This window comes from Bos taurus, chromosome 23 (genome assembly GCF_002263795.3).
Source record: "Bos taurus isolate L1 Dominette 01449 registration number 42190680 breed Hereford chromosome 23, ARS-UCD2.0, whole genome shotgun sequence".
NCBI classification, from domain to species: domain Eukaryota; kingdom Metazoa; phylum Chordata; class Mammalia; order Artiodactyla; family Bovidae; genus Bos; species Bos taurus.
Genome location: NC_037350.1, coordinates 1,447,153 through 1,457,602, shown reverse-complemented (window position 1 = coordinate 1,457,602; position 10,450 = coordinate 1,447,153). Strand labels below are relative to the sequence as shown.

General features: G+C 39.7%; 1 pseudogene; it reads left to right on the top strand.

Moving 5' to 3' along the window:
• Nucleotides 1-1,164: 1,164 nt before the first annotated feature.
• On the top strand, nt 1,165-8,759 carry LOC100141197 (EF-hand calcium-binding domain-containing protein 14-like; annotated as a pseudogene).
• The last annotated feature ends 1,691 nt before the right edge of the window (nt 8,760-10,450 follow it).

The window sequence follows — 10,450 nt, the reverse complement described above, 5'->3', positions numbered from 1 at the left end:
AAAGATAGTCTTTTCAACAAATGATGCTAGAAAAGTTGGACATCCACATTTTAAAAAATGAATCTAGACCTTACAACCTTCACAAAAAATAACTTAAAATGGATCATAGTCCTAAATGTACAGTAACCCTTGTAATATGCAAATATAAAATAAAAGTTCTAAATATAACAGATGAGAAAATATAAATGACCTTGGGTATGGCAACACAATGTCTATGGCATTATCCATAAAATGAATAACTGGTAAGTTGGATATCATCAAAATTGAAACTGCTCTGTGAAAGACAATGTTGAGAGAATGAGAAAATAGGCCATATACCAGGAGAAAGTATTTGCAAAGACATTCTGACAAAAGACTGTAATCCAAAATATTCAAAGAACTCTTAAAAGCCAGTAAGAACGCAAACAGACCAATTAAAGAATGGGCCAAGGCATTTAGCAGACACCTCACCAAAGAAGATATACAAATGGAAAATAAGCATATGAAAGGATGCTGCCTGTCATGTGTCATCAGGGAAATGCAAATCAAAATAATGAGCTATCATTCTGCACCTATTGGAATGGCCCAAATCCAGAGCACTGACAATACCAAATGCTGACATTGGTGTGGAGCATCAGGAACTCTCATTCTTCATTGGTAGGAGTGCAAAATGGTACAGTCACTTTGGAGGCAATTTGGTAGTTTCTAAGAAAAATGAACATACTCTTACCATAATATCAAGCAATCACACTTCTTGGTATTTATCCAAAAGATGTGAAAACTTATGTCCACACAAAAACTCACACCAAGATATTTATAGTATATTTTTTCATAATTGCCAAAACTTGGAAGCAACCAAGATGTCCTTGAATGATAAACAAACTGTGGTATATCCAGACTCTTTGTGTCCAACTCTTTGTGACCTCATGGACTGTAGCCTACCAGGCTTCTCAGTCCATGGGGTTTTCCAGGAAAGAGTACTGGAGTGGATTGCCATCTCCTTTTCCAGGGGATCTTTCCTACCCAGGGATCAAACCCAGGTCTCCCACATTATAGGCAGATTCTTTTACCATTTGAGCCAGGGAAGTCTTAATCATAATTGCCCAAACTTGGAAGCAACCAAGATGCCCTTGAATGATAAACAAACTGTGGTATATCCAGACAGTAGAATATTATTCAGCACTAATGAGAAATGAGCTGTCAAACTATGAAGAGACATGGAGGAACTTTAAATGCATATTCGTAAGTTAAAGAAGCTAATCTGAAACAGCTATGTACTATAAGATTCCTATATGTCATTCTGGAAAAAGCAAGTTACAGAGACAAAAAAAAAAAAATAGTGGTTTTCATAGGTTGGAGGAAAGGATGGATAGATTACAGATAATTTTTAGGGTAATGAAAATATCTGTAGGATACTGTAGTTATTCATACTTGTCATATATTTGTCCAAACCTACTGAATGTACAACAGCCAGAGTGAGTGAAAAGTGAGTGAAAGTCATTCAGTCATGTCCAACTCTTTGCGACTCCAGGGACTATACAGTCCATGGAATTCTCCAGGCCAGAATACTGGAGTGGGTAGCCCTTCTCTTCTCCAGGGGATCTTTCCAACCCAGGGATTGAACCCAGGTCTCTTGCATTGCAGGAGGATTCCTTACCAGCTGAGCCACCAGGGAAGCCCACACAACAGCCAGAGAGAATTATAATGTAAATAATGGACTTTGAGTGATTATGATTTCTCAATATAGGTTCATCAGTTTTAATAAATGTGCCCCTCTGGTAGGGGATGTGAATGATGGGGGAGGCTGTGCATTTTCAGGAGAGGAGCAATCTGGGGAATCTCTCTACTTTCCCTTCAATTTTGCTGTGAACCTAAATCTGCTCTAAAAGAAATAAAAATATTTAAATGTTTTTTTTTTTTTCCAAACAAATAAAACAGTCACACCTCTCAGCCTTTACTACTTTTATACTAGGAAAATGTTCACTAATGATCCCAGCTGGAGATTTGGGGAGTGTCTAAAGCCTTCTAAAGCTATATCTTTTCTGGGCTTGTGCAAGTACTTTCCCAGTGAAAGTTGACCCCCCTCCTCTGGGTCCTGTAAACTTTTGCTCTGCCTTGGGTCTTTCTGCAATAACACAGTCTCTCTGATGGTGTCACAGAAACCCTCAGTCTGGCACCTAACAGCCAATCAAGTCCATGCTTGGTGCTCAGAGTCAGGCTGGACGAAATCTTTTCCTTGGGCAGCCCTCTGAAAGCCAGAGCAATAGGATCACAGCTGACCTTCTCCTTCCCTCTTGAGTAGGGATAGGAGCCTGGAATGTAGGAGCTTTCTCCACATCAGTCTATACTGTGCAGGACCAGGTGGGCAAATGCCAGGAACCCCCTTACTGGATTCTGTTCAGTTCTCTCTGGCTTTACACTCACCTGGGGTGCTGCAGCCACTTAGCTGGCTTCTGGGTTCTCGTGAAGGCACTATGGGCATATATTGTTGTGAAGTCAGTGTTTCTACAGGGGAATGTGGGCCTGAGGCTTCCTACTCCACTGTGCTGCTGCTGTTACTCCAGTAAATCTCTTTTGAAATATAAATTCTTCTTGAAATTAAATCTGATATTGTACTAATGAGTAAAAGTTTTTTGAAAAAATTTTAAACTTTCTAAAATAGCTTTTCCTTAAAATGTTTTGGCTCATTTCATCTTTTTAAACCCTTAATGTACTTGACTAATTTTAAAAACCAGCAAAGATATATTTTAATGAAAATCACAACATTATAAATATCTCTTTTCAGTGACCATGATTGGTTTCTTATTCTTCTTTTGCCAGCTTTAATGACTAATATATCATCATGAAGGGAAGCAGTTTCCAAAACCTGATTTTTTTGTGTGTATTTTAAGTGCTAAAATTGAAAAAGTGTAAGCATTTTCCAATATGACTTATTTTCAGATATGCAGGCAAAAAGGGGATAACATACTAAAATACTCAATGTTAATTCTCAACAGAATTTTACTCAGGGTGATTTGTCTTTCTTTTTTGCATCAAAAGGTAACATAAACAAAATTAAGAAATGATGTGCTTTTAAAAGAATTACAAACAGAATTGAAAAAATACTTTTCTTTAAAAGAAGTACAGCCTTTTGAGGAATACATAGCTTCGATAATGGTTGATAAAAATTGTGTTTCTCTACTCAATTATAAAACTATTAACACTACCATATTTATTGAGCACTCTTTATGGAAAAGATTCTTAGGCTGCTGGAAGCTGTTTTCCTATAAACTATTACTTTATCACAATGACAAAAGAACATTAAAATTGTTGAAAACACAAAATTTTCTGATTAATAGAATGTATTAAATTATTACTATGTAACATGAAAAAACATGCAAATATTTTATATTTAGAGTAAAATATTTCAAGAAGATACCTACTTTCCTATAGTTACATTTATTTTGTGAGCTAAAGAATGATTCAAATGCATCCACATTGAACACACTTGAATGCCACTGCCTTTAGGGATGAATCCGTTGGTGATGTGCCTATTAAGACACAAATAACAGATCAAGGTCTACTCTTGGTTAATGTTATGTAAGGGGAAGTATTTTTAAAAATCTGACTTACAGAGAATTTTGTATGGTTTTAGAAAACATAATTCTCAAATTTAAGAAGATTTACCTGTAAGTATCAGCAATAATGGATATAAATTGCAGATTTTTAAAATTTTGACTTTTACAGGATGTTATACCCTTTATGATTCTATGCTTTATCTATTTGTATATCAGTATGTCTATTTTTTTTTTTTTTTTGTATCTCTTTGTCTGTTAATGATCTGTTACCACCCTACTTACTTCAAAAATAATTTTGAGACTCACAACAAGTCTTTCAGTCAAGAACTAGGAAGTGCAGCACATTTACCAGGTTACAAACTCTGATGGAAATAACTTTAAGTTCTCATGAAAAGAACCCCTCAATCAGTTCAGTCATGTCTGACTTTTTGTGACCCCATGGACCACAGCACGCCAGGCTTTCTTTTTGCCTTTTCATACTGTCCATGGGGTTCTCAAGACAAGAATACTGAAGTGGTTTGTCATTCTCTTCTCCAGTGTCATGAAAAGAACCCCTAAAGTTGCCTTATTAATTTTATGAAAAGCTAGTGCAAGTCTGATATATACTAGATGAAAACATGAATATTTGATGAGCATTACTGGAGGTAGATGAAGAATGAAAGATTTATTTGGTATTTAACCTCAAATTTGTGTACCCCTTTTGTCAAAGGTTGAAGAAGAAAGACAAGTAGTTTGGACTCTTCTTTTTAATATTTAAGGGTATTTGGATATCTAGCATTGTATGAATTAATCACATTAGAATTAAATAATAAATCAAACATTCAGAAAGAACTAGAGAATTATCCATTTCTCCAAACAGTTCCTCCTCTTGGATGGTGAGCTAATACACATTATCAGCAATGTCAGGCTGATAACCATCCCCCTAAAATTGTTGGCTTAGCTCTTGGTGTTTGCCCTGTTTGATTTTTCATCTTCCTGCCCAGAAGCTACTTCATTGATCTCCACCAGTCCTTTCAACCTATGTGTTTCTGGCTAATACTGGGCCAAGTGAAATATCACAGGACCATCATCATAGTTAAAGTCATAAAAATATTTACACTGCAGGATGGCATTACAGGACTCCCCTCAGTGCTTTCTGGAAATTCTACACAGAAACACAGACTTCCCTCAGGGTCCAGTGGTTAAGAATCTGTCTGCCAGTGTCGGGGGACACAGGTTCAATCCCTGGTCAGGGAGCACTCCACACGCCATGGAGCAAATAAGCCCATTTGCTGCAACTACTGAAGCCAATGCACTTAGAGTCTCAGGGAAACAAGGGAGCCCACTGCAGTGAGAAGCCTCTGCACTGTAACTAGAGAGTAGTTCCCACAAACTGCAACTAGAGAAAGCCTGCGTGTATCAATGAAGGCCTAGCACAGCCTCAAATAAACAAATAAATAAAAATTAAGAAAGAAAGAAAGAAAAAAAAAAAAAAAAAAACAGACCCGCAGCCACTGCCAAAGAGGAAGGAAGCTGGGGCTGGAGCAGCTGGGAAAGGTCTAAAGCCCACGGCCACTGCTGCTCCTGCCACCAACAGGTTGGAAGCATATGAGGCCATAGCCCAAGTGGAGGCCAGAGTTGAGGACTTGCATGTGAATTGCTCAGAGTCACCTGAGCTGGAGCTACTCGAACTCTGGGAAGGGGTGCTTCAGGTGGGCTGAGCTGCCATCACCCTTCCTCACCACACCCCCAGGCCCAGACCACAGGACTGGGATCTCCCCAGGCTTGGAACTCACTCCTCTCAGGCCCAGTCCTCCAGGCCAAGCTCTGGGTCTTCCTTGGCTCCTTTCACACTCAGGATCGAGGTGGGAGGATGTGATCATCTCAGACTTGGGTGCTTTCTCTGCCGGGATTGTAGTGGTTAGGAGCCCCCTCCTGCTGACTGCTAGGGAAGGACCAGCACATTCCCAAAGTCTCACTTGGCATCCCCCTCCTCCCATTCAAGAACAAGTTTCTTTTTTTCTCTCCATTGGAAATTCTGCCTGAAGTCCAAAACATCTATCTGTGTGTACTTCCCCAGTTCCTAGAGTACTTTTAGAAATACTATCTACTGACCAAGGTTCAGAAACTCTCATTCTTGACTTGACTTTTCATCTTTGAGACAAAGGTTGCCCCCCTCCCCAATATCCTAAGTAACTGACAGTCCATGCCTAGGGTTTTATCAATTTGGATCACAAGCTCCCTGGCTATCTTTATGTGATTATCCCCACCCATGTGAATTTCAGTTCCCTCTGGACTCCAACTTCCAGCTCCCACTAGATCTGGGCAGTCCCAGTGGGACTGACCAAAAGGGCTCTGACCCAGGATTTCTCACCCTGGAAGACAGCTTTAAGGAGGCAAGGGAACTGGATGTCTGGTAGAACCTGGCAGCTCAAGAGTGGGTGTTTCACTTACCCCACACAAGAAGATGAAAAAGTGCAAAGCTCAATGAATTGAAAGGCTTGGCTGGGTACAAGTGAAAAAAGAAGCCCAAGAAAGGCTCAGGCCATTGCCTGCTTTGCACTGAGCCTCCTGATTCTGAGTCTAGCTAAGAGGAAGAAGAGAAATTTGGTGCAGCTAGAATCACTCTTGCCTTGTCAAGGGAGACTATTTATGATACTGCAAGATCTGGTATCCCCTCTGTGCTTTTGTCATCCTTGTCACCTGTGTCCTGGCCTGTGTTGGCTTGGTGTCTATGCAAATTGTGCTGCATACAGAATTCTCAACAAGCTGGTAAGGTGGTCTGGTATTCCCATCCTTTTAAGAGTTTTCCACAGTTTGTTGTGATCTGCACAGTCAAAGGCGTTAATGTAGTCAGTGAAGCAGAAGTAGATGTTTTTTCTGGAATTACCTTGCTTTTTCTATGATCCAGTGGATGTTGGCAATTTGATCTCTTATTCCTTGGCTTGTTCTATATCCAACTTGAACATCTGGAAGTTCTAGGTTCAAGTACTGTTGTAGCCTAGCTTGAAGAATTTTGAGCATTACTTTGCTAGCATGTGAAATGAGTGGAATTGTGCAATAGTTTGAACACTTTTTACCATTGCCTTTCTTTGGGATTGGAATGAAAACTGACCTTTTCCAGTCCTGTGGCCACTGCTGAGTTTTCCAAATTTGCTGGCATATTGGGTACAGCACTTTCACAGCATCATCTTATAGGATTTGAAATAGCTCAGCTGAAATTCCATCACCTCCACTAGCTTTGTTCACAGGGATGCTTCCTAAGGCCCACTTGACTTCCCACTCCAGTATCACTTCATAGCAAATAGTTGGGGAAACAAAGGAAACAGTGACAGACTTTATTTTCTTAGGCTCCAAAATCATTGTAGATGTTGACTGAACACATGAAGTGAAAAGACATTTAGTCCTTGGAAGAAAAGCTATGACCAACCTAAACAGCACATTAAAAAACAGAGACATTACTTTGTCAACAAAAGTATGTATAGTCAAAGTTATGATTTTTGCAGTAGTCATGTATGTATGTGAGAGTTGGACCATAAAGAAAGCTGAGTGCCAAAGAATTGATGCTTTTGAACTGTGATTGTGGACAAGACTCTTGCAGTCCCTTGGACTCCAAAGAGATACAACCAGTCCATTCTAAAGGAGATCAGTCCTGGATATTCACTGAAAGGACTGCTGCTGAAGCTGAAGCTCCAATACTTTGGCCACCTGCTGCAAATAACCAACTCATTAGAAAAGACCCTGATGCTGGGAAAGATTGAAGACATAAGGAGAAGGGGACGACAGAGGAAGAGATGTTTGGATGGCATCACTGACTCGATGGACATGAGTCTGAGGAAGTTCCAGGAAATGATGGAGGACAGGGAAGCATAGCATGCTGCAGTCCATGGGGTCACAAAGAGTCAGACATGACTGAGCAACTAAATGACAACAACAGCAAGGAAAAGTTTAGAACAATGAAATCTAATTAGAAAAGCTGTTCCAAGAAGTTCCAAAAGTTAAGGAAGAGCTACTTAGCAACTACAAAAACAACTTAGGAAGATTGAATCTGAAGAGCTGGGGTTGAACAAAATCTGGATAAACATCACAGAAATGAATAAGCAGATTTCTCTGTTGACTTCCGCAATAAACCACATCAAAGCCAATGTCAAGTTAGCTGCAGACTTAATTAGCCTGCCTGGCACTGTAGAGGGACTTCAGAAGAGTGTAACTTCTATTAGCAACACTTTAAACAACATCTGTCTTGCTGTGGAGGCAATACAGAAGACTGTGGATGAATACAAGAAAACCATGAAGTTACTGCAGAGTGGCATGAATCAGCATGCCTTAAAGGAGACCAATGGAAACAACCAGATCATTCCATCACTTCCAGCTATATCTGAACTTGACAATAAAACACACAGTGCGAGTTTGAAGCAGGATATCCTGTACCTCCATAGTTTTTTAGAGGAGGTAAACAGTGCCCCAGGGGAGTACCAGAGATGGAAGTAACTTAAGCTCAAGGGAATGAATGAGGCAGTTAATAATCTTACCCAGAGAGTCAACTTGATAGAAAGAATTCTGGTTGCTATAAGCAAGGTAGAAAAGCAAGTGAACCTGTCCTCCAGTTATCTCTCCAAAAAGAGTCTTTGCATCAAGTGACCAGCAGAATACAGTTTGTAAAATCCCAGGGCTTAAAGGAAGAAGAGGGCATAAGAGGATGGGATGGTCGGATAGCATCACCAATGCAGTGGACATGAACTTGGGCAAACTCTGGGAGATTGTGAGGGACAGGGAGGCCTGATGTGTTGCTGCAGTCCAGGGAGTTACAAAAAGACACCACTGGGTGATTGAATAGCAACAACAAAGAAGTTAGTTCAGATTCTCAGGTATTCAAGCTCAGAGAGAAACTGTAGCTGATCAGTGCTCTCACAGACAAACCTGAAAGCAGCAGGCCTCCAGAAACTACCAAATGAAGAACAAGTACAGGGTTTCAGGTCAAAGCCTTCAGCATTGCCAAAATTCCCACAGTCTCTTGGAGATCATATTGAGAAATCTGCCCAGGTAAAACTTGTCTCCCTATCAGTAATTTCTAGTATTGAAGATCTTCAGGACTTGCTCCATAGCACTGACTGTGATATGGATGGGAAGCTGACTTACCAGGAAATCAGGAACTCCTTAGATTCTGTTATGCCAGAACCAGAACATTTGAGAGAGTTTGATTCTGATGGAGATGCAAGATACTCATTCTTAGAGGAAGAGTAGCTTTAGATGTCTAGCTTTATCAGGCTTATTTTAGAAATGAATGTGTGCCTTAGATTACCTAATATCTACTCAGTTTCTTTTTGATTAAATGAGTGGTATATTAAAAAAATCAAATTAATAAATAAGATATTAAAATTTTTTCACCTGCAATAGTGTGCCAGGTAAAATGCTGTATTTTACACTCTGAATTGGAAAAAGTATCACATAATTTAATTATCCACCAAAACAAAGTGACATTTTGTTTTGGACATCTATTACAGCATCACTCAGGAACGATAAAGAGCTTTCAACTGAATTTGAGGACTGTGGTTGGGATAGTTTGAGTTAATCAAGAAGACTATACAATGCATGTGAGACTCACTTTGGCATCCTTTTTTAAGTCACTTCAGTCATGTCTGACTCTGTGCGACCCCACAGACGGCAACCCACCAGGCTCCCTATCCCTGGGATTCTCCAGGCAAGAACACTGGAGTGGGTTGCCATTTCCTTCTCCAATGCATGAAAGTAAAAAGTGAAAGGGAAGTCACTCAGTCGTGTCCGACTCTTAGAGACCCCATGGACTGAAGCCCACCAGGCTCCTCCGTCCATGGGATTTTCCAGGCAAGAGTACTGGAGTGGGGTGCCATTGCCTTCTCCTTGGGATCCTTGTTAACATTAGAAAATACAATAATTCTGCAGGAAAAGGGAAACTAAGCATGGAATTCCTAGCTTCAGAGGATATGATTATGTAGTCTGACATAAAATACATCCACTTACACACTCAATAATAGAATGTATGTAACATATATATGCTTGAATTGCTTGCAATAAAATAGGATATATATAATATAAAATATATATAAATAATATATACATGATTATACTATTTACATGTATACATAAATAGTAGTATATTTATAATAGTAGCAAAATAATAATTTAAATCATCAGGAATAACATATATATATTAGTTTACTATTATTACTACTACATATATTATTCTACTGTATGTGTGTGTATATATATACACACACTACTTATGGCTATTTAAATTATTATTTAAAGTATGTTTTCTAATAAGGGATCTATATAGTACATACGGTATATATGTGCTATATAATGTGTATCTCACTGAATGCATTTGTACATAATGTTCAGTGAAAATAACCAAAATACAAGGTTGATATGTAGAATGATTACACTTTTGTGAAATGGCATTTACCAAGATTTCCCATTTTGCAGTCCAACACAGAGTTTGAATCTTCGATTACTCATACACATAGAGGCTGCTGTGGGTCAGGGAGCCCTCCTTCCTCTTGAAACCCTTGGTGGTGGCACGTATGGTCTCTGAGATCATTGTGGCTCGAAGGAGAGGTGAGGGAGCTGCACCAAATCTTAGCTGGCTTGACCAGAAGGTGAGGTGTGTTCTTCACCACCATATCTATCATCCAGAACTAGTCCCACAGCTCACATATACATTTAAGAGATCCAATGGCACCCCACTCCAGTACTTTTGCCTAGAAAATCCCATGGACGGAGGAGCCTGGTAGGCTGCAGTCCATGGGGTCGCTAGAGTTGGACACGACTGAGCGACTTCACTTTCACTTTTCACTTTCATGCATTGGAGAAGGAAATGGCAACCCACTCCAGTGTTCTTGCCTGGAGAATCCCAGGGACGGGAAGCCTGGTGGGCTGCCATCTATGGGGTCGCA